The sequence below is a fragment of the Podarcis gaigeae genome (genome assembly GCF_964106915.1).
Source record: "Podarcis gaigeae genome assembly, chromosome: 12".
In the NCBI taxonomy this organism is placed as follows: Eukaryota; Metazoa; Chordata; class Lepidosauria; order Squamata; family Lacertidae; genus Podarcis; species Podarcis gaigeae.
In genome coordinates this window covers 25,444,533-25,460,659 of record NC_139688.1, presented here as the reverse complement: position 1 = coordinate 25,460,659, position 16,127 = coordinate 25,444,533, and the positions used below count along the sequence as shown (strand labels likewise).

The 16,127-nt window shown below is 45.3% G+C and overlaps 1 long non-coding RNA gene across 2 annotated transcripts; it reads right to left on the bottom strand.

Moving 5' to 3' along the window:
* Window positions 1-14,008: 14,008 nt before the first annotated feature.
* On the bottom strand, window positions 14,009-15,897 carry LOC310828133. 2 transcript variants are annotated; one of them, XR_014556707.1, is made up of 3 exons: window positions 15,835-15,897; window positions 15,144-15,347; window positions 14,009-14,195 (listed from the first exon to the last, which is right to left on the bottom strand). It is a non-coding gene; the product is annotated as an uncharacterized lncRNA (long non-coding RNA). The 2 variants fall into 2 exon arrangements; XR_014556708.1 differs by having other exon boundaries at window positions 15,801-15,877.
* Between the last annotated feature and the right edge of the window lie 230 nt (window positions 15,898-16,127).

The window sequence follows — 16,127 nt, the reverse complement described above, 5'->3', positions numbered from 1 at the left end:
GATTTATAAAATTTCAAGGTGCCCAAGGCAGAAGACTCGGCAGGTAACAATGAGTACCGGTATATATTTGATTATGGGCTTAGGGGGAGAGACACACAGAGAGAGAATGGTCCATCAAGTCTCAATCATTCTTGTAGAAACTGTCCTGAAAATAGACGTTTTCCATTACTGGTAAATAGAGCTTGCACTGTGGAAAAAAATAAGATTGCAATTCCTGGATGCAACAGGAAGTGACCCTTCTTCTAAGTTCAAGTTTAAGGATAGTGTAGGGCTTGCAAACATGGTATCCTCCTGGTTTTGGGAGGGTACAGCTCCTACCCACTCCATCCACTGTTGGACATGCAGTTGTAGGCCAACAATATCCAGGGAGGAGCACATTGGCTATCGCTTAGAATCATAGAAGGAACCACAAGGGTCATCTAGTCCAACCCTCTGCAATGCAGAAATCTTTTGCCCAGTGTGGGGCTGATACCCACAATTCTGAGATTAAGAGTCTCCTGCTCTACTGACTAAGCTATCCGCCCAGCTATCTGAGCTATAGCTCTGATTTGGTGGCATGTCCATAGCTTGGCATTCCACCCCAGTTGCAGCTTGCCTTTGCACAGAGCTCAAACTTCGGCCTCTGTGGTGAGAAGTATACTTCAATTTTTAAAATCTCCAATTTAAAGCCTTGCTCAGTAATCAGTTTTGCTTTTAACTATGCCTGCACCATGTTTCTGCACCAAGAAGTACCAATGATCTGGAATTATTTTAAACATTTGAGGCACTAAACTGTTTTAAGGCTTATCCACACTTAATTTGCCATTTGCCCTGATTGAGCCTTAAAGAAATGTACATGTGTCCTCTCCACCCAAAAACTTTCTTTTTAAAAGGATCAATGTGTCTTTGAATATGTAAGGTCACTTCCAGGTGACCAATTTATTGAACATTCATCCTGATTTGTTGCAGGGCGGTTGGATTCTGTTGCGTCAAAGCAGGTATAAATCTCACATTTCCCCGTGCATTTCCCCATGACTTTCCTTATAGAATTGCCTTATATTTTCGTGTTTAACACGCCCCTGTGTATAAGACACCCCTCTTTTCGGGGACTAAAAATTGAGAAAATGGGGGGAGGTTGTCCCATGTATAAGACGAGACCAAATCTTTAGCATAACTTTTAAATAAAAAACCCTAGTCTTATACACAGAAAAATACAGTACTTTTGGGGGGGGGAAGCAGGTTGTTCTACAAAAGCTCCAACGCAACTTTGATTGTGCAACCTGAATTTGCCAGTATTGGACCGAATCCCACCTGAACGTAGCAGAAGTAGTCTGGAAGTGTCCTAAGTTCTGAATTTCAGCTTTCCAGCTGCAGTGGGGAAAATATTGACAATTCCCTTGTTTTGTGGAGCAGAAGCACAAATGTTCAGTTTTCATACTTTTTTATTTTTTTGGGGGGGGGGATCTTGGTTTTTAATAATATCCTGGCTGAGGCTGATGGGAGTTGTAGTCCACAACATCTGGTTGGCAAAGGCTGCCATATGCCATCCTCCTATGAAAGCTCAAAGAATGTGGAATAAAAGAACTTAGCAAAAGACACCCATGCAGTAAAGTGAATAGCAATCACCTGGCTGATGCTACCAGTTAAGACAATAATCCAATTTACACTGTGTAAATTGAGATAGGAGTGCAAAGACAAACTATGGAGAGAGAAATGGGTGTTTGTATGGGTGGCCCAACCCTTAAAAGGTAAAGGTAAAATACCCCTGACAGTTAAGTCCAGTCACAAACGACTCTGGGGTTGTGGCGCTTATCTCGCTTTATTGGCTGAGGGAGCCAACATTTGTCCACAGATAGTTTTTCCAGGTCATGTGGCCAGAATGACTAAGCCGCTTCTGGCGAAACCAGAGCAGTGCACGGAAATGCCATTTACCTTCCCATCGGAGCGGTAACTATTTATCTACTTGCACTTTGACACGCTTTCGAACTGCTAGGTTGGCAGGAGCTGGGACCGAGCAACGGGAGCTCACCCCGTAATGGGGATTTGAACCGTCAACCTTCCAATAAGCAAGCCCAAGGCTCAGTGGTTTAGACCACAGCGCCACCCACGTCCCATGGCCCAGCCCTTACTTCCAAATAAATATGTTTACAGTTAATTTAATTAGGCGTTTGATATATATACCTTGTCTTTACACAAAAGAATCGTTTTGTGTGTATAGGATTTGGCATGCCAGTTTTGTTCCCTAATAAACCCACATTCTCAGGAAAGAGATTAGGATCTGGACAAAGGCTGTTGGCATCACAGATGCCAGACAAATGTCATTTTCTGGCTACATTTGAAAATCTAGTGCTCTGAAACTTCTCCCTGAGTGGAATTAATTTGCCAGAAAAAAATTAATTCACAGAGTTCAGCTCATGCAGTGGCCTAAAAAGAAAACAAGAAAACAACTTCAGAATTCTGCTATGGCTCATCATACTTGATGAAGGTAATGAAGGCGAAAGAAAGAAAGAAAGAAAGAAAGAAAGAAAGAAAGAAAGAAAGAAAGAAAGAGGGAGGGAGGGAGGGAGGGAGGGAGGGAGGAAGGAAGGAAGGAAGGAAGGAAGGAAGGAAGGAGGGAGACAAAGCTAATAATTTTGCATATGTTGGGAGAATCATCGAATTGTAGAAGGGATCCTCAGGATCATCTAGTCCAACCCACTATAATACAGGAATCATAACTAATTGTAGATAGTAAGTTTCCTGTACCTCCATTAATTCGTAATTGTCCATTTGACATTCTCTTCTTAATCACTGCCTTCCCACCCATTTCTCTCCCCCAGTCTGGATTTTCTCATACATTCTCCTTTTCGAGGTATCCATGGACACAAAGGTGCCAACTCCCTGCAGCCCTAGGTGCCTGAGCACCCACAAAATTCCCCATGAAGGGGCCGGGCACCCACACATATCAGAGCCAGGACCATGCACACTGCATGACACCCACGGCCAAGGGCACCCATGGTTGTGGGGCCAAGTTGGAACTCCTGTCTGGGCATGAAAATATTTGGATTGAGAGAGGGGAATGCTTTGTTTTAATAAAAAGGAATGAAAGATATCGTTGATTTTTAACAACATGAACGGCATGGGCATTAGGGAAGTTTTCTAGAAGGGTTGTGAGATCTCTCCCACCCCAAACACTGGTAAGGATGGAGGAGAAACCTGATATTGTTTGCATTTTAATGCAAAGCTACCTAATTCACATTTCTCAGCTCCATGGTAGGAGGCAATACAGTCATACCTTGGGTTGAAGTAGCTTTGGGTTAAGCATTTTCGGGTTACGCTCTGCGGCAACCCGGAAGTAACATAGCGCGTTACTTCTAGGTTTCGCTGCTCGTGCATGTGCAGATGCTCACAATGACGTCATGCGCATGCGTGGAAGTGGCAAATCATGACCCGCGCATGCACAGACACGCGGACACGGATTGTGTTTGCTTCAGGATGCGAATGGGGCTCTGGAACGGATCCCATTCGCATCCAGAGGTACCACTGTAATGGTTGCTAGAAACCACAGGTGGGGAAAGTGAAATTGAGTTCCAATCCTGCTTGCAGATTTCCCACAGGCATCCGGCTGGCCACTGTGAGAACAGGATGTTGGACTAGATAGGCCATTGGCCTGATCTAGTAGGCTGCTATCTTCTTCTGAACAAAACAGAACTATTCTCTGAAATCTGCACTTCTCCAGTCCCCCTTCCTTTTTTTTTTTTTTTCATTTCTCCTTTTCCCCCCTCTCCAACCAGTTCTCAAAAAACAAATGATTGGTACGAGATTGCACATACTGGGAAAAGTATGCGTAAAAATTAATGTGTATTAGTGAAAATAACATTTAAAATGCATCATTTTAGAGGAAATTGCTTGAAGAAATGTCCACCATGGTCAAAAGTGCATTCAAAAATATGTTTATTAGAAGAAATTCATACTTAAAGTACTGGTGAATTTTTGTGAGGATTTTTTTAAATAAAAAAATAATAATTCGCAAATTACTGCAGAAATGTGAAGAACTGGATTTATGATAGGAAAAGAGACAGAGAACATAGATTGGCAAATCCATCCATAGGTGCCAACTCCCTGGGGCCCTGGGTGCCCGAGCACCCACAGAATTCCCCATGAAGGGGCCAGGCAGCCACAAATTTCAGTGCCAGGGCCATTCACGCTGCATGGCACCCACGGCCAAGGGCACCCATGGTCTTGGGGCCAAGTTGGCACTCCTGACTCCATCCATCATTAACTGCTGGTCACCCTCCAAAACTCTTGCCGCTTCTGCACAGACCTGTGTACAGTTTGGCATTGGTCTTCCACAGCTGCCCACATGACATTGCTGAAGATTTATCTTCCTTTGCTAAAACGAGTCATTGGATTTATCTCTTTCAGTATCATAGGTCTTCATTCAGTCAAATAAACCATATTTTGATTACCACCCTGGAAAGATATAAATGCTAAATACTGTTTAACTTTATTTTACGAGATGGAAATATATATATTTTTTCCTTTTCTAGTGACCTTTTATTGCCTTGCGAATAAAAAAATAATTTACCAGGCAGAAATAACAGCCAGAGGAAGAGGCGATTTATGAGCATGCCAACTCCACTAAAACCAAAGGATAAACATAATGGTCTCAGAACAAAAATAGTGGATTATCTATTTCGGTAGTCTCAAAACTCGGGGGTGGAAAACCTACATTGGCTCCCAAAATCAGAGGCTACCTCATTTCATTACTCTGTAGGGGAAAGAGCATTTGCCACTTCTCTCTGTATTTAAAACTCTTGCCTGGTAACCAGAAAAAAATTAACTGGATTAGTATGAATATACAGTACTTTTAAAAAGCTTGTAACTGTTCATGAAATGGGAGAGGAAGTGGAATCAGCAGCTACTTGGGGTCATAACATGTCACTAAGGATTGCTTCTGTAAGTTCTACATTTTGCTTTGCTGAAGGCTTTTTGGAGGCTCAGATGAACCCCACCGCATTCACTGAAAGAATGGATCGTGGGTGTTGTGGGGGCAGAGGCTAGACTTACCCCTTCCCACCAACATGCCCAGAGACTGTGTCCCCCACCCCATTCCATCCATGTGTTATGCCAGCATGTGAAAAGTATCTACACACATATCAAAGTATTCATGCAGGACAGGGCTGGGAAGCTGTTGGCTCTCTAAATGGACTACAACTCCCATAATCCCTAACAGTTGACTCCGCTGGCTAGGGATGATGGGAATTGCAGTTCAACAACATCTGGAGGGCCGAAGGTTCCCCAGCCCTGACAGAGTTTCCAAGGTCATTCCCCCTCAGATGGAGGAACTGTTTATGTGTAGTGACCTTTCCACACGCTGTCTGAATGTGCAGATAGCGGGTGGGCATGGCTACCATCTACTGTGGACCAATCTTCACATCTTTGGCCAGATGGATCACCTAACGGTAGCTCCTCCATGCCATATGAATTTTAGTTAGCCTTTATTCAGTCTGCAATTATGCTCAGTAGTAGGATATAGGTGCTGCAAGCTGTGATTTGGCGTCTAGCGCATTCTAACTGTTGCTCCTATTGGAGGTCGCTTCTCTCAGGAAGAGAAGTGCGTGGCAACATTGTGAAGCGGCCCATAAATGGTGGAAAGAATGGATCAGAGCAGTTTCAGAGTGGTTCAGATTTATTATAACAATGATGATGCCTCTTTGACTTGGGCATAACCTGTAGTAATAATAATAATAATAATTTTTAATAATAATAATAATTTTTAATAATAATAATAATTTTTAATAATAATAATAAATTTTAATTTATGTCCCACCCATCTGGCTGGGTTTTCCCAGCCACTCTGGACAACATATAAACCACAACAAAACATCAAACATTAAAAAACAAGATATCCTATACAAGCAACAAACAAACCAATAAATCAATAAAAACTAATAACAATAATAATTTTACAATTATACCCAAATTAAAGTAACCACCAAGTCCAACTAAACATTTAACCAACACCAACCCGACAAAAATGAAACAGACGAGCCAAAATTAGAACCATTTAAAATATTTTAAAACATTTTAGCCAGTTGTCCCATCGCAAGAGTTGCTCCAGCCCTGTTCCTCTGGCCTCCCAGGAGCCTCTTTTAGCTGTTCCCCCTAGGCCAGGTGGGAATTGGCCTTGTAGCAGGGAGCCAGGTCTTCCTTCCAGCACTCAGGCAGCATCCCGTGGGGTCTTCCTTTTTGATCAGAAAACATCTGTATTAACTTTGCTTTGGAAAAATCCTTCATATTTCTGGATGCTCATGCACTTTTAAGTTATATTCCTACGGTGCGGGGACTAACTGTTGGACAGGAAAAGCATGCAAAGAGACTCACGATTCAAGGCTGGAAGGGTAATGCCCGCCGTCTGTGGACTCCACAGTCTGAAGACCTTCCTGCACTTGAACATATATGTTATCATCATCAATGTTTGCACGGAAGAGCTCCATCAGCAGCATGGCCCAGGGAAATATTTCGGAGGCTGTGGAAGTTGCTCATCTCGGCGCGAGTCTCTTTTCAAGTGCGCACTGAAAATTCCAGTATAAATATTTATAAGTGTATGAATGCCTGATAGAATGTATAGTTTAATTACATTCCATTATTTATAAGAAGCCATTTATTAATTTATTTAAAATGTACATTTTAAATACAGTGCCCTGACGCTCAGCCCGTTTGACATTTCACTGGCCATTCGATAGGGAACTTGAAAGGAAAGGAGCGTCGCTGGGATATTTAAGCGCTCAGCACAAATATTGTTTAATGAACGTGCGGAGATTTACCTAACGGCCTCTTTTTGCAGCCTTGGCATGAGATCGGGAGGGTGGAAGAGTTCCTTACTTCCAAAGGGAGCTTTAGAGGAAAACAGTGGAAGGAAGCCAAAATCAAGCAGATCCAGGTGTGCAGATCTTTTGGATTGCTGATCGTTTGTTCACAAGCTCTTCCCTGCCCTGTGATCACCCCAGAAAAATTACAGCCCAGACTTAGGCTGCATATACACCATACATTTAAAGCACATTCTACACCCAAATAATTCTGGGAGCTGTGGTTTGTTAAGTGTAGCTCTGTATGGGGGAAGCCATAGTTCCCAGGATTCTTGGAGGGATGTGTGTGTTATGTACTGAAGTTCTCACCCTGGGCCAGCAGGGGGATACTGTAGATAGTTATGCAAATAAAGGATCAAAAATGACATTCAGTGATTGGATAGTTTTAGAAAGTTGTTACAGTAACATTGTACTGGAGCTCTATATAAGCAGGCTGACTGAACCCTTCAGTTCAGTTCTGTCCTGGCTTGTGAATAAACAAGAACTGTTTGAAGAATCACTGTGTCATCTGATATGTTCACCCACAACTTAACAGTGTGTGTTTTAAATGCGTATGACACAGCCCTATTTATCTTAGTCCCCATCCACACCATACATTTAAAGCAGTATCATACCACTTTAAGCAGTCATGACATTCCCCCAAGAATTCTGGGAGATGTAGTTTGTTCAGGGTGCCAAGAGGAGATCCCCCAATTCCACACCCAGAGCAATAATTCTCAGGGTGGTGTGGTTGGTACACAGGGTACACAGGTGGTGGTACACAGGTGGTGTGGTTGGTTCCCTCTTCACAGGGAATCCCTAATAGAATTTCAACACATTTTATTCTCCTGGAAACCCTTGCAAATTGGGATTCTTCTGTTGTTTCGCTGATAATTCCAAGAGTACTGATTGTACTGCATATGCAGATCAGTGCTAGAAGAAACATTTCCTTGACCTGCAGTCTAGAGAATCCTTTTTCGTAGAGACAGAACAAAACTGCTGCCTTGGGTTTGCAACCATTGCATGTTGCTAGAAGTTTGCCGGTTTGCCAATGCAGTACAGTGGTACCTCAGGTTACATACGCTTCAGGTTACAGACTCCACTAACCCAGAAATAGTGCTTCAGGTTAAGAATTTTGGTTCAGGATGAGAACAGAAATTGTGCTCCGGTGGTGCGGCGGCAGGAGGCCCCATTAGCTAAAGTGGTACCTCAGGTTAAGAACAGTTTCAGGTTAAGAACAGACCTCCGGAACGAATTAAGTACTTAACCCGAGGTACCACTGTACAGACCTTATCACCAGCTGGGTGGCTGGTTAGCTATCAGAGTCCTTTCTTATTGATCTGCCTGAAATCTTTTCTCACTTTGCAGATGTGAGTGGCTTGAAGGAACGCTACCTGAAATGTTTAAGTTCCACATTCCTGAAGCCAGCTTTTAAGCTGAAGGTGGTTAGGCATCTCTAAGGTACTATCAGGCTGCCTGGTCATAAATCACCGAGCCTTGTTGTTTACTACTCTGACTGATCTCCAGAACTAGGATCAATGCAGCTCATTCCTCAGATCTGAAACAAGCACATATAAGAGAAGATGTCAGGAAAGACCGTTTTAAAAAGAAGGTCACGCCTAACCACGTCTCAGGCCCTAGAAATATTTCTTACAGCCCCCCTGGGGAAGATCACATTGTGTTGCTTGGAGGGCGACATTGTGCCGGCTGGGAAGACAACAAGTTCAATCGTTTTGTGTTGCTGTTGTTATTTTAATGGATCCTGTAACACAAGGGTGAGGAAAGTTTCTGCTGAGAGCCACATTCCCTTGGAGGTAATCTGTTGGAGGATGCAAGTCAGCAGTGGGCCAGAACGAAGGTGGATGGGCCACTCCTTTCTCTTTTCATTTTCCCCCTTTGTCTCTTTCTCATTCTCCCTCTCTCCTGCCCCTCCCTCCTTCCTCCTCCAAACCTGGTGGGCTGCTGAGAGAGGGGTAGATCACCAGGTGCAGGAAACCACAGGAGGGGAGAGTGCTCTTGTGTTGAGCCCTGTTGGACTCATGTTCTTACATTTTCACTCTTGATCAAACAAAATAATTCCCTGCCACTATGTCATCTCTCCACCCCTTTTGGTTTCCCCTCTCTCATCCTTCTTTCCCTTTGGGCTCCCCCCACCCTGGTGTAAATTTACCAGGGTCAGCAAACTTTTTCAGCAGGGGGCTGGTCCACTGTCCCTCAGACCTTGTGGGGGGCCAGATTACATTTTGGAAAAAAAAGATGAACGAATTTCTATGCCCCACAAATAACCCAGAGATGCATTTTAAATAAAAGAACACATTCTACTCATGTAAAAACACGCTGATTCCCGGACCGTCCGCGGGCCAGATTTAGAAGGCAATTGGACCAGATCCGGACCCCGGGCCTTAGTTTGCCTACCCATGATTTAGGCAGAGGTTATCCACCCTGTCCATATAGCAAGTCTCAGCCATGATTTCCCCTTCTTTGCACACTCACTTTGTATATAAGTGGCTTGTGGGCTAGATTGAGACACTCCCCCTGAAGGTAACTGTACAGATGCACATGCTGAGATTTGTGTGACCTGCATATAGACGGGGTGGGTGTGTGGGTGTGGATGTGTGAAATGTTTTCTCTGATTTTGAGGGGTGAGAATGGCCCAAATGCTAAGCATTATATTTGATTCCAAATGAAGTCCAGATGGTATCCAAATACAGATGAAAATCTACTTCTTGATGTCAGGAACCATAATGCAAAATGAGTAGCAAATAAACAACATTCCAAAACCCATAGTAGGTTTGATGGGTGCCCTTAAATCCCACTGCAGGACAGATAATAAGAGTGATGGTTTGGTTCTTTCCCATCACAATATGAGAGAATGTATCTAGATGTTTGAAATCCTATACTTAGATGCCTTCCGGGTTTTTCATAGTACAAAAACCTAGGCCCTCCCTCCTTGTATCAATAAGGATAATGAACCATTTTAAAAGGCAAAAGGGTTATAACAAGAAGAAGAAGAAGAAGAAGAAGAAGAAGAAGAAGAAGAAGAAGAAGAAGAGTTTGGATTTGATATCCCGCCTTTCACTCCCTTTAAGGAGTCTCAAAGTCTCAAAGCGGCTCACATTCTCCTTTCCCTTCCTCCCCCACAACAAACACTCTGTGAGGTGAGTGGGGCTGAGAGACTTCAAGGAAGTGTGACTGGCCCAAGGTCACCCAGCAGCTGCATGTGGAGGAGCGGAGACGCGAACCCGGTTCCCCAGGATTACGAGTCCACCGCTCTTAACCACTACACCACACTGGCTCTCAGTGGAAGCAAACACAACTTCTCTAGTGTGCATACCCAATGATGGTCGCTGTTATGTACTGAGTCGAATAGGATCCAAACTGCTGCATTATGGGGAAGCAGGGTCGTTGTTCCCCAGCCCCTCCGCAAAAGGGTCCTCACAGCCCTACATGAGACACACCCAGGGGTAGTAAGAATGAAGGCCCTTGCCAGGAGTTATGTGTGGTGGCCGGGGATCGACGGAGAGATAGAGGCCTGGGTCAAACACTGCCAGGCCTGCCAAGAATCCCGCCCAGATCCCCCAAGGGCCCCAGTCCAGTCCTGGGAGTCCGCCCGAGCACCATGGTCACGCCTGCATGTGGACTTCGCTGGCCCCTTTCAGGGGAAAACATTCTTCATAGTGGTGGACTCCTACACCAAATGGCTGGAAGTCGCACTGGTACCGTCCACTTCTACGTCCGCAGCCATCCGGGTACTACGCAGGCTGTTTGCAACCCACGGGCTCCCTGACACTCTCGTCTCAGACAACGGGACTGCATTTACGTCAGGAGAATTCCAAACCTTCACAGCGCAGAACGCCATCCGCCACATCCGTTCGGCGCCATTCCACCCTGCCACCAATGGGCAAGCAGAACGCATGGTGCGGACCACCAAGGACACCCTTCGCCGCATGACGCAAGGGGATTGGGAGTACCGCCTTGCCACATTCCTCCTAGCACAGCACAGCACCCCCAGCTCAACGACTGGCCGGAGCCCCGCTGAACTACTAATGGGTCGGCGCCTTGCAATCAGATTGGACCGCCTTCACCCCGATAGAGCTCAGGATGAGGTAGTGGTGGGGGAAGGCAGGAACCCCCGGACCTTCGAGGCCCAGGACCCAGTGTACGCAAAGAATTTTGGGGCAGGCCCAGCATGGGTACCCGCCACAGTCACCAGGGTCACTGGCCCTGTGTCGTACGAGGTGCTAACGGATGGAGGGCAATGCTGGCGCCGCCACTGCGACCAGATACGGCGACGATTCCCGGGAGAAACCCAGGAGGAGGAAAGGGCAGAGGAGTCCCAAGGGAACAGTGGGGCAGTGAGGCCCATAGAGCAGCAGGGGCCAGCAGGAGAGGCAGAATCAGTAAATACAGAGAGGACCCGTGAGGCCGAAAGGACACCGGAACCAGAACCACGACTGAGCGAGCCGGTTGCGCCAGACCAAACAGCCCCATCACAGCCAGCATCCTTGGAACACGAGCCAGAACCTGAACACCGGACCAGGGAACACCACAGGCCGCAACGGACACGTAGGCCGCCAGCGTACCTTGAGGACTATGAATGCGACCTCCCGGGCAGGACTGGAACTTAGAGGGGAGGGGTGTTATGTACTGAGTCGAATAGGATCCAAACTGCAGCAGTCTGATTGGTCCTAGAACAATAGGATCCAAAAGGCAGCAGTCTGATTGGTCCTAGAACAATAGGATTCAGAATGCAGCAGTCGAATTGGTCCTAGAACAATGCAGCAGTATGATTGGTTGGCAGGAACCACCCAATCATGCTCCAGATTTAAGTGAATCCACAACCTGATTGGCTTACAGTAGAATTCCGGAATTAGCCAATCATGTGCAGCCCATTGTGTAAATAATGTATATAAAGCAGATACCTTGAGGGGACTTTCATTCATTCCTCCTCACCACTATGAGCTGAATAAAGAGCATGAAATCACTTTGCGACTCTGAGTATATTTCAGTCGCCCGTCCCCGTCCCCTGATCTCTTTTACAAAAGCTTCCAGGCAAGCAAAATTCCCACTAACTAATGCTGATTGCAGTCCTCTTTGAGAAGAAATAATGGAAAGGAATCAGCTGATGAAGGAAATGAATGGTGTCCAATTACAGCAAATGGTGATAAATAGAAACACATTGAAGTTGCTTACTCTCACACTAATGCAAACTGGTCGGTCTAATGTATATTTGTTTGTTTGTTTGTTTGTTTGTTTGTTTGTGCTCTCTCTCTCTCTCTCTCTCTCTAAATAGGGCAACTTGTTGTTCCAAATCCAATGTTAAAAATGATCAATTGGGAGGCGTACATCTGTCTGATCAGCAAGCAGATAGCAATGCTCAGTGGTGGTAAGGAGACAAATGCCAGCTCAGCTTAAACTGCTACCAATCTCTGCTTCTTCGCAAGCTCTGTTTTGGGCGTTTATTTTACTCGCGTGACTCTTAATTCTCACAAGGAAAGCGGGGGGGGGGGCACTCTCTCTTGCCCCCTTCACTGCATCAGTGTCCCGTAAGTTGAAAAGTGGACGGCCTTTGCAGCAGGGAGACTCCCCTCCTCATGGATGTAGTGTGAATGGCCTGTCTCTTAAGCGACATGTCTGCTCTGTAATTCAAAGTGCCTGTGTGAGTGTCTGGAGGCGGTTGGAGGCATAGCTGTCAACATTACCCTTTTTTAAAGGGAAATTCTCTTATTCCAAATAGGATTCCTCACAAGAAAAGGGAAAAGTTGACAGCTATGGTTGGAGGATGGGTGGCGGCTAACGGACTGAGGTTGAATCCTGACAAGACAGAAGTACTGTTCTTGGGGGACAGGGGGCGGGCTGGTGTGGAGGACTCCCTGGTCCTGAATAGGGTAACTGTGCCCCTGAAGGACCAGGTGCGCAGCCTGGGAGTCATTTTGGACTCACAGCTGTCCATGGAGGCGCAGGTCAATTCTGTGTCCAGGGCAGCTGTTTACAGCTCCATCTGGTACGCAGACTGAGACCCTACCTGCTTTCCAAAGTGGTGTATGCTGCAGTTATCTCCTGCTTGGACTACTGCAATGCGCTCTACGTGGGGCTACCTTTGAATGTGACCCGGAAACTACAACTAATCCAGAATGTGGCAGTTAAATTGGTGACTGGGAATGGCTGCCGAGACCATATAACACTGGTCCTGAAAGACCTACATTGGCTCCCAGTATGCTTCCAAGCACAATTCAAAGTGTTGGTGCTGACCTTTAAAGCCCTAAATGGCCTCGGTCCAGTATACCTGAAGGAACATCTCCACCCCCATCACTCAGCCTGGACACTGAGGTTCAGCTCCCAGGGCCTTCTGGAGGTTCCCTCACTGCGAGAAGTAAAGTTACAGGGAATCAGGCAGAGGACCTTCTCAGTAGTGGCGCCCGCCCTGTGGAATACCCTCCCACCAGATGTCAAAGAGAAAAACAACTACCAGACTTTTAGAAGACAGCCCTGAAGGCAGCCCTGTTTAGCGAAGTTTTTAATGACTGATGTTTTAATCTGTATTTTTAATCTTTTGTTGGAAGCCACACAGAGTGGCTGGGGAAACCCAGCAAGATGGGTGGGATATAAATAAATTATTATTATTATTATTATTATTATTATTATTATTATTATTATTATTAAGTCCTCTCCCATTTCTGGGTGTACGTACCTCTATAGCTCAGGCGGAATGAGTTCAACCCTTCGTCTTGCTTGGGTAGCAAGTCCAAGCTGCTAGGTTGAGTTGCTGTCCTGTTGACATAAACACAGCCATTCACTTTCTCCTGACTCCTGCAACTTCCTGGCATTAGGGCGGACCTGGTAGCCAGTAGTTTTCATGATTCTGTCCTGCTTTTAATGTTTATTTTATTAAATAATGTTTTTTCTGTTGCCGCACACCACTCTGATATGTAAATACCTTTATGTAAAGTGTGCAAATACTTCTATAAATAAATAAACAGAAGCCTCTGTGAGAGGCCAAATACTCATTTGGGAGAGAGGGGAACTCCTTTCTCTTCTACTTCCCTTCCTGCTCATAGTGCTGTTAATTGCACAGATTAATATCAGTTAATGCCTATGCCATAGTTTTAATGAAACTGAATGGATTCAGATTCTCACGTGTATTTCCATTGTCTACAAGGTAAACATTCTATGAGGGATAAACAATCTCATTGCCCATGTCTTCATTAGCTCTGTTGCAGCTGTGCAAGCATCTGTGGCTACACATGAAGGCGGCTGATGTCACTGCGGGAATGGATAACGCGACAATATCTGCTCTTCCCCGGTGGCGACAGGCAGCCTTTCTTTAGCATTTAAGTTTCCGGAGAGACGCCTCGTTATTTCAAATTGATGGAGAAGGAAAGGAATCTGAAAAGACACCAGATGAAGGTAGATTCTAGTGTTGTATTGGGTGAGGGGGGGGGGAAGCAGTTCAAGAACAAAACAGCTGGATTCTCCAGGTTGAAAGTATCCATATTGCAGCCTGTCCTTATACTGAGCTGCCTCATAATGAGTCACATCACAGGTCCATCTAGTTCCATATTCTCAACACTGACTGGTAGCAGTTTCAGGTAAGGGGCATTGAACTTGGCACCGTCTGCATGAAAAGCAAGTGCTTTTATACTCCTGCTCAATGGATGCCAAACCTTCAGCTGATTCATATATAGTTGTTGTTTTTTTAGTTGAGATCTATTTGGGAGAGCACAGTGAGCACAGTATCACCTCGTTCTCTCACAGGGAAGTGTTTCTATGACTGTTGTGAGCATCGTAAAAAGGTAAAAAGGGGTAAACGACCTCTGGACGGTTAGGTCCAGTCAAAGGCGACTATGGGATTGTGGCGTTCATCTCGGCTTTCAGGCTGAGGGAGCCGGCGTTTGTACACAAACAGCTTTCCGGGTCACGTGGCCAGCAGGACTAAACTGCTTCTGGCACAACAGGATACTGTGATGGCAACCAGAGCACATGGAAATTCCATTTACCTTCCCGCCGCAGTGGTACCTATTTATCTACTTGCACTGGCATGCTTTCGAACTGCTAGGAAGCGTGGAAAATTAAGCTTCTTAAATGAGAAATGATACTTCTCAAAAAGAACTTCAGGTGTGAACAGGTTATATCCCGCTAAGAAAAATATCTGACTGCACTATCTAAATGAAACACAGTTGGTTTTGCCCCATACCTGCAGTGTGGGGTAGGTAAGGATGAAGCTCAGCCATAAGTGAGTTTTGCAGGAACTGCCGATCTGGTTTGACAAAGGAGGAAAGGGTCACCTGACATCATTGTGACATCAGGTGATTGACAGGACAATGACCCACTCACCTCTCACACTTGATATGTTGCAGGGTCAGAGAGATAAAGATCCAGGCTGCTGAATGGATGCAGTTCCCCACTCCTGTGATAAGTAGACGCCAGTCAGCACGGCTGTATTAAACTAGAAAAGAACAACTTTGGACATTATTGCAGGAGTGATCTGTCAGCTGAATGGGGCACCGTTCTTTCTGCCAGCAGAGCTTCCTGTAACACCTAAAGGAGAATCCGAACTATTATTTATTCATCATAAACCCACTTTAATAACTAAATTATTAACCCAGTTTATTTATAGACCAGCCTTCATTACAGGGTAATCCCAGGATGGTTGCCAATAAGTGTCTTAAACACAACAAAACACATGACTGCATAATGAAATGAAATGTTTAAGTGGGACAGTTACTAGCCCTCTACTCTTTCCCATCTCAGGCGCTGTGTTGGTCTAGAAAGGGAATTGAGGGTCACCTAGAGGGGGGGAAGACCTTAAGTGCTTCCCATTTCCTGGTGCCACCCTCCCCTGTATTTGGAGCCTGGCGGGCCATGCGTGGAAGCGCTCAGACAATACTATGCCACAGGCCTGTTGCTCTCTGTGAACTGCTTGCCAACTGTTTCCACTTCAAAGTGCTGGTTTTGACCTATAAAGCCTTAAATAGCCCAGGGCCTCAGTACCTCAAGGACTCTGTCTCTCCCCATATGAACCAACCCGGACTCTGAGATTGTCATCTGGGGTCCTTCTTTGAGTGCCCCCCTCCAGAGGACAGTGGTGGCTCACCTAACATCATCATTACATTCCCTGTCAGAATAGTCTTTGTTTATGTTCCCAGGACGTTGATTGTATGAAGCATATCCTATTGCATTGTGGGCAATATGAGCAAGCAAGGGATCAACTGATCAAACCCTTACAGGCAAATTTGCCGGGAAAATCTGAAGCCTCCCATATTAAATATGTTTTGGAAGACAGGTCAAATGATATTACACTGGCCACAGCAATGTTTC